This window comes from Theropithecus gelada, chromosome 4 (assembly GCF_003255815.1).
Source record: "Theropithecus gelada isolate Dixy chromosome 4, Tgel_1.0, whole genome shotgun sequence".
NCBI lineage: Eukaryota > Metazoa > Chordata > Mammalia > Primates > Cercopithecidae > Theropithecus > Theropithecus gelada.
The window spans coordinates 30,447,278-30,464,448 of record NC_037671.1 but is presented as its reverse complement, the minus strand read 5'-3'; the positions used below and the strand labels follow the sequence as shown (position 1 = coordinate 30,464,448).

Here is a 17,171-nt window from a genome sequence, read left to right as displayed (position 1 = left end):
TAGACCTTTAACTAGACTAAAGTCCTGGTAGGCCCCTGGAGGTGAGATTGAGAGTGTAACTCATGAGGAGGTGCACTACACTTGAAAAGAACTGTTTGAGTTCTCTAATTTACATAAACAGAAATCTGGAGAACAGGCATGAGAATGGATATTTAAGGGTATAGGATGACGGTGGAACACAGAGTTGGATTGGGGGGAATTTATTGATTTGGGCCCATTAAGTAGGGACTCTGCATTTAATGTTGCAGCTCGGGGAGTTAAAAAAAAAAAAAGGTTCTAATAGTTTATCTGCTTGGTTAGCTGAAATATGGATTCAAAGATGGCCCACTGTGAGCAAGCTGGAAATGCCTGATCTCCCTTGATTTAATGTAGATGAAGGGATCCAAAGGCTCAGGGAGATTGTGAAGGTGGAGTGAATTAGTCACTTTAGACCTACTCATCACAGCTGGGAAGGCCCAGAAGCTATACCCTTGACCATGCTTTGCAAAACAGATTTGTGAGGGCAGCATCTGCATCTTTGAAGAGCCCTGTAATTGCTCTTCTCTGTATGTCAGATCTAACAGTGGGAACCACAGTCACTCAACTAAAAACTTAAATACAATGAGAATAATTGGATTGCAAGGTGACAGGGGCCAAGTGGCAGTACTCAACTGTCGAAGACAAGGTGGGCATAGCTACCATAATGGACAGTAGAGTCAAAGCGGTAATCAGAATAGTCTGACTCATGTGGAGTCTGGCATTGGCTAATTAATCACAGTGTTCCTAGAAGTGAAATTGATAGGAAGCCTACTGCATTCCTACTTAATTTATACAAGCAGAAAACTTCTAAGTCGAATGGACAAAAGACTAATTTGAATTATAAAAACAGAATCATGGCCCCTCAATCAGTTTCCAGATTTGAGCCAGTTTACAGACCCAGAACCCTTTGGATAAAGGGGAGGCCACGTCCCCTCGAGGAAGGACCCCACTACATTACTGAGAGTTTATGCAGTGAATCTTTTTCCCACCCTTCCCCAAGAAGACCCCCTGCCTTTTACCAAGGCAACTGTGCATTGGGGAAAGGAAAATGATCACACATTTCGGGGACTACTGGACACTGGCTCTGAGCTGATGTTGATTCCAGGGGACCCAAAACATCATTGTGGTCCTCCAGTTAAAGTAGGGGCATATGGAAGCCAGGTAATCAATGGAGTTTTAGCTCAGATCCGACTTACAGTGGGTCCCCGGACTCATCCTGGGGTCATTTCCCAAGTGCCAGAATGCATAATTACATAGACATACTTAGCAGCTGGCAGAACCCTCACATTGGCTCCATGACTGGTAGGGTGAGGGCTACTATGGTGGGAAAGACCAAATGGAAGCCATTAGAGCTGCTACCTAGAAAAATAGTAAATCTAAAACACTCAATCATCAAAGGAAAGGTGAGTGTAGTGACTCTGATGAACTGAGGAGTCAAAGCAGCAATCAGAATAGTCTGAATCTCATAGATCTATGGCATTGGCTAGTTAATCACGGTGTTTTCAGAAGTGAAATAGATAGGAAGGACACTAAATTCTTTTTTTTATTCTAGCAGAATGATGTTTTTATTTTACCATCATGCATAAAAGGGAAGATAAATATGCCAATGGTGCATTTCTAATTTGTCACAGCAATTTCACAGTATTTATGCAATTTAGGAAAGAGACACATCAGTTATTATGTTGTTGCCAGGGCAAATTATCAAGTAAGACAATCAACTACTTGATCTGTATAAACAGAGAACTACCAGATCAAGTGAACAAAAGTCTAACTCGATAAAAATACAGTCATGGCTTCCCAGACTGCCGCAGTTTGCACAGTTACTATGGGACTGAACGAGGAGGATGAACACAGAAATGAAAACTTAAAACAAAAGAAACTATTTTAAAGAAGGGGTCCGGGGAAGAAGAAGAGAGCTCCTTGCTTCTAGTGAGCAAAGGCAGCCCTGAGCTTCTACAGCCCTTGGTATTTATTGGGTAGAAAGAGCAGGGAGGAGGAGGTAATGATTGGTCAGCTGTTTGATGGGTCACAGGTTCACATTATCGCTAACAGGCTTCAGATGTGCCTAGTCACAAGCAACACTGCACTTGGGGCGTGACTGCCCTCAGCATTCCTGCTGAGTGGCAGACACAGCTGTCAGCTTGCCAACATTCTGCATTTATGAGAACAGTTTGCTGTTTGCTCATATAGCCTCCAGTGGTATACTGAGTTGATCACGACCCTCACTCTTTCAGCGTGCAACACCAGACTTGAGCCAGTTTATAGACTCAGAACCCTTTGAATGGAGTGGCAGTGGGGTCTTCTTGAGGAAGGACCTGGTACGCTACCAAAAATTTACACTATTAATCTTTTTCCCAGCCTTCCTCAAAGGGACCTACCATCTTTTACCAGAGTAACTGAGCACTGGGAGCAAGGAAATAATTAGACTCTTTAGGGACTATAGTTCTGAGCTGACATTGATTCCAGGAGACCTCAACATCACTGTGGTACTCCAGTCAGAGTAGGGGCTTATAAAAGTCAGGTGACCAATGAAGTTTTAGCTCAGATCTGACTCACAGTGGGTCCGGTAAGTCCCTGAATGCATCCTGTGATTATTCCCCTAGTTTCAGAAAGCATAATTGGAATAGACATACTTAGTATCTGGCAGAATCCTCACATTAGTTCCCTGACCTATGGAATGAGGGCTATTAAGGTGGGAAAGAACAATTGGAAGGCATTAGAACTACCTCTACCTAGGACAATAGTAAATCAAAAGCAACACTACATTTCTGAAGGGATTGTAGAGATTAGTGCCACCATCAAGGACTTAAAAGATGCAGGAGTGATATTTTTGCTTTCCCACATCAGAGCTCCAGGTTCTCAGGCCTTCAGAATCTGGGACTCCAGAGAAGTCTCCCTTCTCCCTGGCCCACTGCTTCCTCAGGCTTTGGGAGACAGGCCTAAATCACACCACTGGTTTTCCTGATTCTCTAGCTTGCAGACAGCATATTGTGAGATTTCTTGCCTCCATAATCCTGTGAACCAATTCTCATAATTCCTCATATTTACTTTTATATATCCTAGTGGTTCTGTTTCTCTGGAGAACCCTGACTAACACAGAATGTGTATATCACTACATGTGTGGAAAGCTGAGGACAGAACTGTGGGGGAATATCCATATTTAAGGAACAGGAGGAAGATTCTACGAGACCAAATGAAATCCAGGAAAGACTGGATAAAAGCACAGCAACCTGGAATCATGTATTTCAGACCCTAGCATCAAGATGAATGTGTTTTTCCAAACAAGGCAGTTTGTTTACTTTTTGATGAAATTAGGAAGAAATACATACCCAGCCATTTATGTCTGATGTTTCACTGCTGGGGAAAAATTAGCATTTCTTGTTTCCCAGTCAGGTTTTTGTAAAGTAGACAGTGGAGCTCTACACAGAACACATTTAGGTTTCACAGGTGGAGTTCTACAACTTCACTGCCATCCTTGTAGATACCAAAGCTCAGGTACCTGGGAGTACTTTCTGCACATCGATGAACCCTGGTGACAGTTGCACGAATCGCAGAGAATAAAACCCAGTTTTTCCACCTCCTTGCTCAGTCCCCAAAGAGCTGAAGAATAGTTTTTAAGAGGAGGAGCAAGGGAGGGAGGAGGCTTCATTGAAGCAGAACAGCCTGGCTGTGAGGCCTCCCGACTGAGGAGAAATGAGTTTGCTGGATGAGTTCAATTTGGGTCTTGCTGGGTTTCTTCCCTTCTCTGAAATCTGCCAAGTATCCCCCTTGATCAAAGGAATCTTTATGGGGTCACCACGGAAAACTTATCCATTTTAGCATTTTACTTTAAAGAGAAGGGAAAAATGCATTATCGTGAAATGTCTGAAATCGCAATTGGAAGAAAACATGCTCCAGGTGAGGCTCGAACTCACAACCTCGGCATCACCCGCACATATACTGTTGTATAAGTACCGCGCGCTAACCGATTGCGCCACTGGAGCATGCTTTCCTTAACTTGGCCATGCGCACTCTACAGAGCCATGAGCTACTGAAGCGCTCGACCCCGGCCTCGCGCCGGAGCGGGAGCGCGCTGAGCTGCAGGGGATCCTCCCTCCGCAGTCACTCGCCTCCTGTGTAAAACACAATTTGATCAATATATCTGCGTCTCTCCTGGAAGATGAATATGATCCTCCCCCCAAGCCATCAGGAGCCAAAATTTCCCGGGAATATGCGGGTGCTCTTTTCAGAAAGCCCGAGAAAAGCCGAGGAGAAAAAGGAGAGACTCCGGCTTCTCCTTGCCATCGTCCTAGCAAGAACATGGGTTTTTGTAGAAGACGCGAGCTACTTGGCTTCTTCGTAGTTTCACTGCGCACTGCCCCGCTGGCCTGTGATGCTTTCAGATCCAGGACGCGGAGAAGCGGAGCTCGCCGCCTGCCCCTCCCTCTGCGCGTCTCCCGACACCAGCAGCGCTCCTGGCTGCCCTCCCAGCCTCGCCTGCAGCGCGCCCGCATTCGCAGTCCAGCATCTCTGGGCTGTCTATTGGGATTCCCCAAAACTCTCCCCGAGCCTGCCTGAAAACTGCATTCGAATTCACAGAGCCAGCTGGTCAGGCACCTCTTCAGGGAAAACTGGCACAGCAACCACTTCTTATTTGTGCAGCAGGTTCCAGAGGTCAAGGCAGTGTGCACCCCCAGCGCTCCTCCCTCTGTCTTGACCTTTTCCAGTTGCAGAAAGTTTGCCGCTGTGACATATACCCGCTCAGTAACTTTATCTCTGGGGCCTCAATTTTAAGGCCAATTTTGTTTGTTACTTGATTGTTTGATTTGGTTGGGGGACGGGGGAAGGCAGCTGTCAAAGTACACATACACACAAGATATGAAGTCTGTTGGCTTTTATAGAATAATTTTTGTCAACCAGAAGAATTGTGTAAAAGGAATAGCCTGCCTATTCCTGACCACGGAACACTTAACAAACAGGACTGAGAGTAACAGACCAGTGACTAAGTTTCTCCATACTTTAAAAAAAAAAAAAAAAAAAAAAAAAGGAAATGCTTCCATATCTTGATGTCTATTACATAGCTGTTTTGAGATCATTTCATATGTTTAAAATAACACCTTAAGGTAAGGAGCAGGGAGAAGCAACACAGGCTCCTTGGTAGATGACCACCTCTCCTGAGAAGCTCCTACATTCTCACTACACAGTCCCAGAGGGAGCAACAAGGCTCTGCCTGAACCTCTAGAGATTGCTCCATCTAAATAACAGTAGCTCATAACAGTTTGTCAGAGCTTACCATGTTGCTTCGGTTTGAGTGTTTGTGTTTCTCCAAAATCATATTGAAACTTAACCTCCATTGTGATATTAAGAGGTGGGGCCTTTTGGGAAGTGATTAAGTCCTGAGGGTTCTGGCTTCCTGAATCGGATTACTGCCTATGTAAAAGAGGCTTTAGAGAGCTGCCTGGCCCTCTCATATCTTCTGCCCTGTGAGGATGCAGCAAAAGGCATCACCTTTGAAGCAGAGAGAGCATCCCTCACCAGATACGGTATCTGCTGGAGCCTCGATCTTGGACTTCCTTGTCTCCAGAACTATAAAAAAAAATCTGTTCTTTACAAATTATCCAGTCAAAGGTATTTTGTTAATATAGCCCTAAAGTACTAAGACACATGGGTCAGGCACTGTTCTAAATGAGTTCTATAAACCTCCTAACAATACTAATGATTTTGTATTCCAAAACCAGATCTAAATATGAACAGCCAGCATTTGGGGAATTATTGTTCTGAAGGGATGAAAACTTGGCCGGGCGCGGTGGCTCAAGCCTGTAATCCCAGCACTTTGGGAGGCAGAGGCGGGTGGATCACGAGGTCAGGAGATCGAGACTATCCTGGCTAACATGGTGAAACCCCGTCTCTACTAAAAATACAAAAAACTAGCCGGGCGTGGTGGTGGGCGCCTGTAGTCTCAGCTACTTGGGAGGCTGAGGCGGGAGAATGGCGTGAACCCGGGAGGCGGAGCTTGCAGTGAGCCGAGATCATGCCACTGCACTCCAGCCTGGGAGCACAGCGAGACTCCGTCTCAAAAAAAAAAAAAAAAAACTTATAGGACTCACAGTATGTCACTGGATATTAACTCTTATCAGGAAGCAGGTCAGTGACATAATATAGGATTTATAAGCATAAAATCATGATCGGAGAAAATGGTAGATGGAAAGCTGAATGTTTTGAATTGTTGATGTTAAAAAAGTGACTGTCTTCAGTTCTCTACCCACTGTGCCGTAGAAAGCTGACCTGTATGATCTATACCAATAGACGTCCCAGGCCTCTGGTTTCAAGTTGAATTTTTTTTTTTTTTTTTTTTTTTTTTTTTTTTTTGAGACGGAGTCTTGCTCCGTTACCCAGGCTGGAGTGCAGTGGCAATCTCAGCCCACTGCAACCTCCGCCTCCCAGGTTCAAGCGATTCTCCTGCCTCAACCTCCCAAGTAGCTGGGGCTACAGGCATGTGCCACCATGCCCGGCTAATGTTTGTACTTTTAGCACAGATGGGGTTTCACTATTTTGACCAGGCTGGTCTCAAACTCCTGACCTTGTGATCCGCCTGCCTCGGCCTCCCAAAGTGCTGGGATTGGGATTATAGGTGTGAGCCACCATCCTGGCCTCAAGTTGAATTTCATTAGTGGAAACACTAGCATTAGATCAGAATGAGATTGGAGAAAGAGGCTAGAGTATTTATTTATCTGAATCTCTTTCTGTGGGTCAACTCTGGCTAGTTCATCAAAGCGGACCTTTCCTCCAAATTTCAGTAATGGCTTTTTCCTCTCTCCTTTAGGTCTAGGGGCATTGACCACTCTACTATCAGTAACCCTAGAGTACTGCCCTCTTCTTTGTCCTTCCCGCAGCCTGCCCATACCTTTACTAGACACCTTTAGTAAACAGTCCCTTTATTAAATCCTTCTGAAATTATTGCAATTTGAATAAGACACCTGTTTTCTCTTGGGATCCTGACTGATAGAAATCCTGATACTATTGATAATGTCATTAAGAGTGATTAGAAGTAGTTTGGGGAGGCGAAGGAGGGGGTGGCTCACGCCTGTAATCCCAGCACTTTGGGAGGCCGAGGCAGGCAGATCACCTGAGCTCAGGAGTTCGAGACCAGCCTAGCCAACATGGAGAAACCCTGTCTCTACTAAAACTGCAAAATTAGTTGGGCGTGGTGGTGCATGCCTATAATCCCAGCTACTTAGGAGGCTGAGGCAGGAGAATCGCTTGAACCTGGGAGGCGGAGGTTGCGGTGAGCTGAGATCACGCCGTTGCACTCCATCCTGGGCAACAAGAGCCAAACTCCATCTCAAAAAAAAAAAAAAAAAAAAAAAAAAAATGTAGTTTTGGGAGTAGTAGTTAATATTATGTTTTGGCCAGTTTTGGGAGGCTGGCTGGGGTGGCTCAGCCTGTAATCCCAACACTTTAGGAGGCTGAGGCAGGAGGATTGTTTGAGGCCAGGAGTTCAAGACTAGCCTGGTATAGTGAGAACCCATCTCTGCAAAAAAAATTTTTTAGTTAGCCGGGTGTGGTGGCAGTCATCTGTGGTCCTAGCTACTCAGAAGACTAAGGTGGGAGGATCACATGAGCCTGGGAGGTCGAGGCTGTAGTGTGCTGTAATTGTGCCACTGCACTCCAGCCTTCCAGCCTGGGCCACAGAATAAGATTTTGTCAAAAAATATACGTATATGTTTTCTTTCTTTTTTTCTTTTCTTTTCTTTCTTTTTTTTTTTTTTTTTTGAGACAGAGTCTTGCTCTATCACCCAGGCTAGAGTGCAGTGGCATGATCTTGGCTCACTATAACTTCCGCCTCCCAGGTTCAAGCAATTCTCCTGCCTCAGACTCCCAAGTAGCTGGGATTACAGGCGCCCACCGCCACACCTGGCTAATTTTTGTATTTTTAGTAGAGATGGGGTTTCACCATGTTGGCCAGGCTGGTCTCGAACTCCTGACCTCGTGATCCACCCGCCTCGGCCTCCCAAAGTGCTGGGATTACAGGCATGAATCACCACCCCCTACTAAAAAAATTATGTTTTAAGTTGGGGAACAAAAACATGAAAATAAACGTGCTATTTTTACAATAGTTACACAAATATAGAAAAAATTACAAAGTCTTTAAACTACTTTTCAAGGAGATAAAGATCTGGTAGCAACTGATATGTCCTATTTAAACTCATCTGAAACAGCAACTGTAGGTAATATACTCAAATTCCCTCTCAAAAATATTATTCTCTGTGCAACAATGGCAGGGAATTTTTTCTAATAATAATAAAAAAAAAGATGATTCTCAAGGGTCCAAGACTCAAGGGTCTAATCATTTTGTTCCAGAATCAGATATGGCAGTGCCTCCTTTGCCATTTGAGAAAAGTGATGAGCCTTTTTAAATCTGAGAAAAATGCTGTTTACCTTTTGGTGTATTCCTCATCACAAATATTTAATTAAGGCTATATTAATAAAGTGAAAATGTTGAAATAGTATTTTAAACATTTCAGGGTGAACAAAGGTTTTTTTGTGTGTTTGTTTTTTGTTTTTCACATGCCGTCACCCAGGCTGGAGTGCAATGGTGTGATCTCCTAGCTCACTGCAACTTCTACCTCCCAGGTTCAAGCGATTCTCCTGCCTCAGCCTCCCGAGTAGCTGGGATTACAGGCACTGGCCACTATGCCTGACTAATTTTTATATTTTTAGTAGAGATGGGGTTTCACCATGTTGGTCGGGCTGGTGTCGAACTCCCGACCTCAAGTGATCCACCCACCTCAGCCTCCCAAAGTGCTGGGATCATAGGCTGAGCCACCGTGCCCAGCCCGAGTTGGAGGATATTAGTGCTTGTTTTCAGTTTTTTGTCTAATGGATGCTTAAATGCATTCATTTATAGAATCAGTGTATCACCTGTGTGAACAGAGAGAGAACCTTGAAATATATGTCAATTTTCAGAACTTTTTTTTTTTTTTTTTTTTTTGAGACAGAATCTTGCTCTGGCGCCCAGGCTGGAGTGCAGTGGCGCAATCTCGGTTCACTGCCACTTCTGCCTCCCTGGTTCAAGCTATTTTCTTGCCTCAGCCTCCCAAGTAGCTGGGACTACAGGCGCCCTTCACCACGCCTGGCTAATTTTTGTATTTTTAGTAGAGACAGGGTTTCACCGTGTTAGCCAGGATGGTCTCGATCTCCTGACCTCATGATCCACCTGCCTCAACCTCCCAAAGTGCCAGGATTACAGGCGTGAGCCACTGTACCCGGCTAATTCTCAGAATTTTTATTCTAGATTTGTGCCCTTAATTGTTCATTTTTGGGGTGATTCTTTCAAAATTTATGTATGTGTTGGGGATTAGAAAAGGATACCCCAAAGTATGGTGCTTGGGGATGCTGAGTTCTTAGACTTAAAGGAAACTGGAAGGCTTAGAAGCTGCCTCAAAATTAAGGTCTCTCTGGCTTCCCTTGTTTCTCCCCTCCAAGTACAAGTACAGGGAGGGGCTGTCTCTGAAGTTCCCCATACATGACTGAAGGAAGTTCTTCCAAAAGGAATACAATTGTCTTGAACTTTTTTCCTAGGAATGTCATCAAACAACCAGAGATTAATCACTGAGAGAAGAGGAGATTGAAAGTCATCATGGCCAGGCACGTGGCTCGTGCCTGTAATCTCAGCACTTTTGGAGGCCGAGGTGGGTGGATCACCTGAGTTCAGGAGTTCCAGACCAGCCTGGCCAACATGGTGAAACCTCATCTCTACAAAAAATACAAAAAATTAGCGGGGCATGGTGGTGCATGCCTGTAATCCCAGCTACTTTGGAGGCTGAAGCAGGAGAATTGCTTGAACCTAGGAGGCAGAGGTTGCAGTGAGCTGAGATTGTGCCATTGCACTCCAGCCTGGGCAACAAGAGTGAAACTCTGTCTCAAAAAAAAATAAAATAAAATAAAAAATTTCTCCAATTTAGTGTGTGGAATGAAAATAAATCTCAGGACCCCAGAATCACTAAGACAAAGGGAAAAGTCAAGCTGGGAAATGCGTCAGACAAACCTGCCTCCTATTTTAATCCTAAATAAGATAGCTACAAAGATGAAAAAGCTACATACCTCCCTCACAGTTTTCCCACAAGGAAATTCCTTGTGGGCCTCAAGATCTTTACCCTAAAACAGTCTGTTGAATTTTATCCTGGCAATGTAAATTGATAGATTATCTTCACAGGTGTGGGACAGACAGTCATCTCTCTGCTCACCTGAGACAAATGCATATCTGATTGCTTCCTCTGCCCTATTGTTTATGTAAAAATGCAGTTTCCCTGAGTGAGACTAAGGCATAAATGACAATTTGCTACCCCCACGTAAATTGTGTATTCAGTGAACTGAGTCCTTGATCAAGGACTCAAAAGAATGCAACTGTTTGTCTCTTATCTACCTATGACCTGGAAGCCCCCTCCCCTCAACTCCTTCAAGTTGTCCCTTTCCAGACCAAAGCAATGTACATCTTACACATATTGATTGATGTCTCATGTCTCCCTAAAACGTATAAAAGCAAGCTGTACCCTGACTACTTTGGGCACGTGTCATCAGGACCTCCTGAGGCTATGTCACAGGCATGTTCGGAACCTTGGCAAAATAAGCTTTCTATATTGATTGAGACCTGTCTCAGATATTTCAGGTTCACAGGTAGTATTTAGATTGTGTAGGGCAGGGGGTGGAGTGGAGGAATGCAGACCAGGAAAAAGTTGCACAACATCCCTCTATACTAGAAACCCCTATCCCACAACACTGACCGGGGATACTTGTCACAAGATAGAGCTGTCAAACTTCATTATTTTGGCATCTCCTCTCTGTAGGATACAGTTAGGAGAGTCTTTGGGAGTGATTTCGGAGACTACCCAGAATGAGTGATCTCCAAGAAATAATCAAGGCTTGGCAAGACACAAAGAAAAAAATAAAATAATGTGGAAATAGGGGTCAGTTGCCATAAAGATGCCCAGAAAATCACACTAAAGCTCCCTCTCATCACTGTGGAGTAATTAGCATCATATATAAAGCCATGTGTTAGTCAGGATTCTCCAGAGAAACCGAACAAATAGCAGATAGATAGATAGGTAGATAGATAGATACTAGATATATGAGAGGAGATTTATTCTGAAACTTAGCTTGTGAGCTTACAAAGGCCAAGAAGTCCCATGGTCTGCTGTCTGGAAGCTGGAGAGCCTGGAAAGTCAGTGGTGTAATTCAGTCTGAGTCCAATGTCCTAGGACAAGAAGGGAGGCTCTAGTGTAATCCTACAGTCTGGAGATCCCAAAGCCAGGAGCTCCAATGACAGGAGAACATGTGTGTCCCAACTCAAGAAGACAGAGCATTATCCCTCCCTCCACCTTGTTGTTCTTTTCAGGCCTTTAATGGATTGAATGATGTCCATGTGCACTGGTGAGGGTGGATCTGCTTTACTCAGTCTGCTGATTGAAATGCTAATCTCTTTCAGAAACACTCTTGCAGACATATCCAGAAATGATGTTTTATCCAAGCTTTTTGGGTATTCCTTACCCCAATCAAATTAACACACATAATTTGCCATCACAGATCATAAGAACACTAAATCCATTACACCTTTCTCTCTCCAGAAGGAAGGTGAGGATGGTGATCAGAAAAGATAGGGTTAGTGGAAGGATATGGTCCTAAGGCTAATTATTTCTGCAACCTCATGTTAGAGAGGGCACTAGGCAGACATGAGCAGGGCATGTCTGCCTAGCTACCCCAATCCGCTGCCCCATTAATATCAGGTCACCAGTAGGTGATGATCAGGCACTTGTTAAACTGTCTCTCTAAAATAATAATTGGTCGGCCGGGCACTGTGGCTCATGCCTGTAATCCCAGCACTTTGGGAGGCTGAGGCGGGCAGATCTCCACGTCAGGAGATCGAGACCATCCCGGCTAACATGGTGAAACCCTGTCTCTACTAAAAATACAAAAACAAAATTAGCAGGGCGTGGTGGCAGGCGCCTGTAGTCCCAGCTACTCGGGAGGCAGAAGTGAGAGAATGGCGTGAACCCCGGAGACGGAGCTTGCAGTGAGCTGAGATCGCACCACTGCACTCCAGCCTGAGTGACAGAGTGAGACTCCATCATAAATAAATAAATAAATAAATAAATAAATAAATAAAATAATAATTGGTCATAGCCAGCACTAGGGAAAGGCAGTCTCCTAATAGAGGCAGTCTCCCAATAGATAGAAAACATTTGGTGTTATGTTGGTGATCAGCAGCTTCCCAGTAAGATCTCAGGAGTTGGGCAAGGGGGTCAAACATGTGCACTAAGAGGCAAAACAGTGGCCTTTAACCAGTGTATGACCTTCCTCTAGGAACACTAGAAACACTAGATTGGTAAGGGAAAACATCTCAAATGAGCATGTGCACAACTTCAGTAAACACACAGTGCTTGCGGCCCCTCCCAAGTGCTGGCAGGCCACTGAGCATGCAGATAGCCCACCTTAAGGGAAAAATCAAAAGAAGAGAAACAGAAACCCCAGAACCACGCCAATGTATAAAACCCCCAGTCAAGGGCCAAACAGCACACGGATCTCTCAAGTTGCACACTTGGCCTTCTTCCAAGCTCTAAAACTTGCCTTGGTCTCTTACTTTGCCTTATGCCCCTGGGACAAATTATTTCCTGCTAGGAGGCAAGAATTGAGTTCGCCACTCCAGACACTCAAACCAACGATTTCACCTAAGCTAGAAGAACAATTTAAAACTGGCAAGTTAGAGTTCTTCAGGTATGGCAGGCACTTTGAAATGGCTAAACCAGCTCTACAAGAAGTAGATAAGGAATTCACTAAAGATTATAAAGTAGTTCATAGAACACCTGAGTAAGCCAGAACACCAGGCTTATAGACTATGGAGCTAGAAACAACACCCAAAATCACACTACAGAACTGCTCACACACTGTTGCCACTACAAGGCAATAGTTAATGGCTTTTCTAGGAAAATGAACATATTTGCTACTACCATCACCCAAATGGATGCCTTGTACTGTCTGCTTCTTTATGTCCACAATTTCGTTTCTTTTCTTTCTTTTCTTTCCTTCTGTTTTTTTTTTTAGATGGAGTCTCACTCTGTTGCCCAGGCTGGAGTGCAATGGCACAGTCTCAGCTCACTGCAACCTCCACCCCTCGGGTTCAAGAGATTCTCCTGTCTCAGCCTCCCGAGTAGCTGGGACTACAGGCGTGAGCCACTACACCCAGCTAATTTTGTGTTTTTAGTAGAGGTGGGGTTTCACTGTGTTGGCCAGGCTGGTCTCAAATTTTAAACCTCAGGTGATCCACCTACCTTGGCCTCACAAAGTGCTGGGATTACAGGCGTGAGCCACTGCGTCCGGCCTGTGTCCACAATTTCTGAATCAAAGCCTGACGTGGATGAATTTGGTTGGTGAATTCTTTGTCATATGCTTATGCTCTGGATGCAAAGAAAATGAGTTCAAAGACAAATGAAGGGGGCTTTGTGCTGTGGCTCACGCCTGTAATCCCAACACTTTGGGAGGCTGAGGAGGAAGGATCACTTGAGGACAGGAGTTTGGGATCAGCATGTGCATCCTACTGAGACCCCGTCTCTACAAAAAAAATTTAAAAGTTACCTTGTCTCAAGAAAAGAAAAAAAAGACAAGTGAAGGGTATCAAAATATGCCATCTCAAAATATGCTACTATAGCATAAGAATTGTTTTTAGCTGAAGCCAACTGAGTGAAACATCAGATGCCAGAAATGCTCTCTACCTTCCCCCTTTCTGTCTAAGAGCAGAGCATAAATTTTACTTTTGTGAAGGTCTTCCCTCTCCCCTCTCACATAGTGGGAAGAGGAGACAATTATAATGCATCACCTACAATCTGCTTAAACAAACCTTACTTCCATTAACACCTTCCCCCGATCTGTATATTTACCTTACCTAAAAGCCTAAATGCTTTTCATTTGTCTCATCAGTTCTCCAGTATTTATCACCCTTTGTTAAATAGTGCATAAGTTCTCAAGCCTAAACACTTGTTTGGGTTTTTACTTTCTTTTCTGTGAGACCCCTGTGTACACATTAAAATTAAAATATTAGCATCAAACAAAGTTTGTATGCCTTTTCTCCTATTACTGTTTTTTGTCAGTTTAATTTCTGAGACTCCACTCACTAAACCTAAGAAAGTCAAGGAAAAAGTTCTATTTCCCCCTGTAGAAGATAACAGAATTGAGTGAAAATGGAAATTGAAGAGCAAATAAAAGAGTGTGCTATAACAATAACAGAATTAACAAATTAGAAACAGCAAGTAAAGGAGTTTTTTGGTCCTTCCCCAAAAAACTGAGTGACAAGAAAAGGTTAGTGAAAATTTCAAATAATTCAAAGAAAAAAGACAAACATATAAAAATAGTTATAAATTTTATTGAAAGATAATGGAGAACTAAGCAAAATCAAGTAACTTGTGTCTGAAGTTGAGAATAACTTCAGTGGAAAAGGAAACAAAACTTCAATAGAAATATTTGTAAATATTTATAAAGAAAGCCATGTTCCACAAAAAACAAGTACTTTCAATCCATCAGAACAGATACCGTGGCTGGGCTCGGTGGCTCACACCTGTAATCCTGGCACTTTGAGAGGATGAGGTAGGCAGATCGCTTGACGCCAGGAGTTTAAGACCAGCCTGGCCAACATGGCGAAACCCAGTCTCTACTAAAAATACAAAAATTAGCTGGATGTGGTGGTACACGCCTGTAGTCCCAGCTACTCAGGAGACTGAGGCACAAGAACCTCTTGAACCGGGGAGGTGATGGCTGCAGTGAGCCAAGATCCCCCCATGGCATTCCAGCCTGTGTGACACAACGAGACTCTGTCTCAAACAAACAAACAAAAACAAAACTGAGATACCTTTTAGGTCACCCCAGAATTTAGAAAAAACAAATAGATAAACAAAATGGAGACACATCCTCATGGTTACCAAACTTCTAAATGTAACTGCCCAAAAAGTTTGTCCTGCCAGCTGCCCAGGTGGAGCTGATTTATCAAGATGGGGAATGGCAATGGAGAAAGAGTTTAATACACACAAAGTCAGCTAAACGGGAGACTGGAGTTTTACTATTACTCAAATCACGCCCCCTGAAAATTCAGAAGCTAGGGCTTTTAAATGATAATTAAAAATTAAATTCGTCCCAAAGTTAGTTCGACTTACAGCCAGGAATGAATAAGGGCAGCTTGCAGGCAAAGGCCAAGATGGAGTCAGGTCAGATCTCTTTCATGGTCATACTTTTCCCACTGTTATAATCTTTGCAAAAGCGGTTTCAAAAATACAGAAAGAGGCTGGGCGCTGTAATCTCAGCACTTTGGGAGGACAAGACGGGCGGATCACCTGAAGTTAGGAGTTCGAGACCAGCGTGGTCAACATGCTGAAAGCCCATCTCTACTAAAAATACAAAAAATAGCCCGGCGTGGTGCTGGGCACCTGTAATCTTTGCTACTTGGGAGGCTGAGGCAGGAGAATCGCTTGAACCCGGGGGGCGGAGGTTGCAGTGAGCTGAGATTGCGCCACTGCACTCCAGCCTGGGTGACAGAATTAGACTTCCTCTAAAAAAGAAAAGAAAAGAAAATATACATTATTATTTACTAGATATTATTCAAATATAATAAAGATGTGCAAATGGTGCTACGAAAAAGCACCTCTCACCTAGATTGAGGGCAAAGTGATACATATTTGAATTCTGAAGTGGTAGGACTTAGCTAGAAGAAGGGATGAAATTATTATTGCATGCAGAGAAAGCAGTATCTATGAAGCCATGGAAACATAAAGTACCCTGAGGGCTTTCAGAAAGGAATGATAGTCCTAAAGTGCAAGCAACTAAAAGCTGCTCTGGCGGATTTTAGTAGAAATGAATAATCTGTGCCTGTCCTGATTCTTAAGCAATTTAAAGTAGATTTTCCAAACTTAGTACAGCAAAAAGTGTTGGATTATTTCAGGAATCCAAATTACCATTTTGAGGAGTCTATTTGTGACTTGTGAACATTATTATATTATTCAGTATTTAGAACAAATGTGGTGGAGAGAAACTCCATCATTTTAGTCTCTGATATAGATTATTGATTTTAACAATTTATGTGAGCCACTCAGATGTTATCTTTGGGTGTTTAATTTTGCAGGCAGCTCAGTTCCGATTCTGAGGCATAAATTGAGACCAGGAGGACTGATCACTTAACATTTAGGTAGAATCTTTATCAGAGCTTGCTGTGTTGTTTTCTTTGTTCCTCTATATTTGCTGACTTTGATTTCTTGGGCTTCAGGTAAATTTTCGACCTCCTGTGGTATTTACAAACTCATTACATTCTGATTGTCTGTTTTCTTTTCTCTTCTCTTCTCTTCTTTTCTTTTCTTTTCACAGGGTCTCAGCTCTGTCACCCAGGGGCTTGACCATAGCTCACTACAACCTTGAACTCCTAGACTAAAATGATTCTACCTCGGCCTGGAATTACAGGCTTGAGCCACCGCGCCCAGCCTGGTTGCATTTCTTTAGCTGTGCTTCATTCAAGAAACCTTTACTTAGCAGAGACTAGGGTTCATACTTTGCAAGGCTCTGAGATACAATATTAAATAAGATATGATGCCTGTTATCAGGGAGCTTACAGTCCATTAAATAAGCATCATAAAATCAATAATTATAATATAGTTTCTTTAGACCTACAATGACTACATTAGTGGGAACTCCTTAGGTTGCAGGTGACTGAGATTTGATACAAATTAGTTTATCAGAAAGAGGCATTTATTAACTGGTTTATATTGCCACTAATTCTTGTATTGGTAGATCTTCAAAGATTCCTACAGCTGAATTTCTTGTATCAACAGTTCAGATAGCACAGCAGTTTCATTTCCATCTGTTATGAGGAATTTTAATTTTAGAATTCCGTACTTTTGGTGATAATTTTGGTGCTGTGTATTTAGTTTTGGTTTTCAGTAGGAAGCAGTGAAGCCAGCTTGCTTCTGCCATTTTGGAACCAGAAGTGTATTTCTAGCATTTCCTACTTTTGCTACCAGTACATTCCTGCATTCTGAGAAGGTGGGCTAAAATGGGTGCTTATCGATTTGAATAATTTCCAGTTTTAGGTTTTGGCATCTAATAAACGCACCCTTCGGCTGGGCGCGGTGGTTGACGCCTGTAGT

General features: G+C 43.3%; 1 non-coding gene across 1 annotated transcript; it reads right to left on the bottom strand.

The window, feature by feature from the left end:
• Window positions 1-3,907: 3,907 nt before the first annotated feature.
• On the bottom strand, window positions 3,908-4,001 carry TRNAI-UAU. The gene is made up of 2 exons: window positions 3,964-4,001; window positions 3,908-3,943 (listed from the first exon to the last, which is right to left on the bottom strand). It is a non-coding gene; the product is annotated as a tRNA-Ile (tRNA).
• Window positions 4,002-17,171: the final 13,170 nt, after the last annotated feature.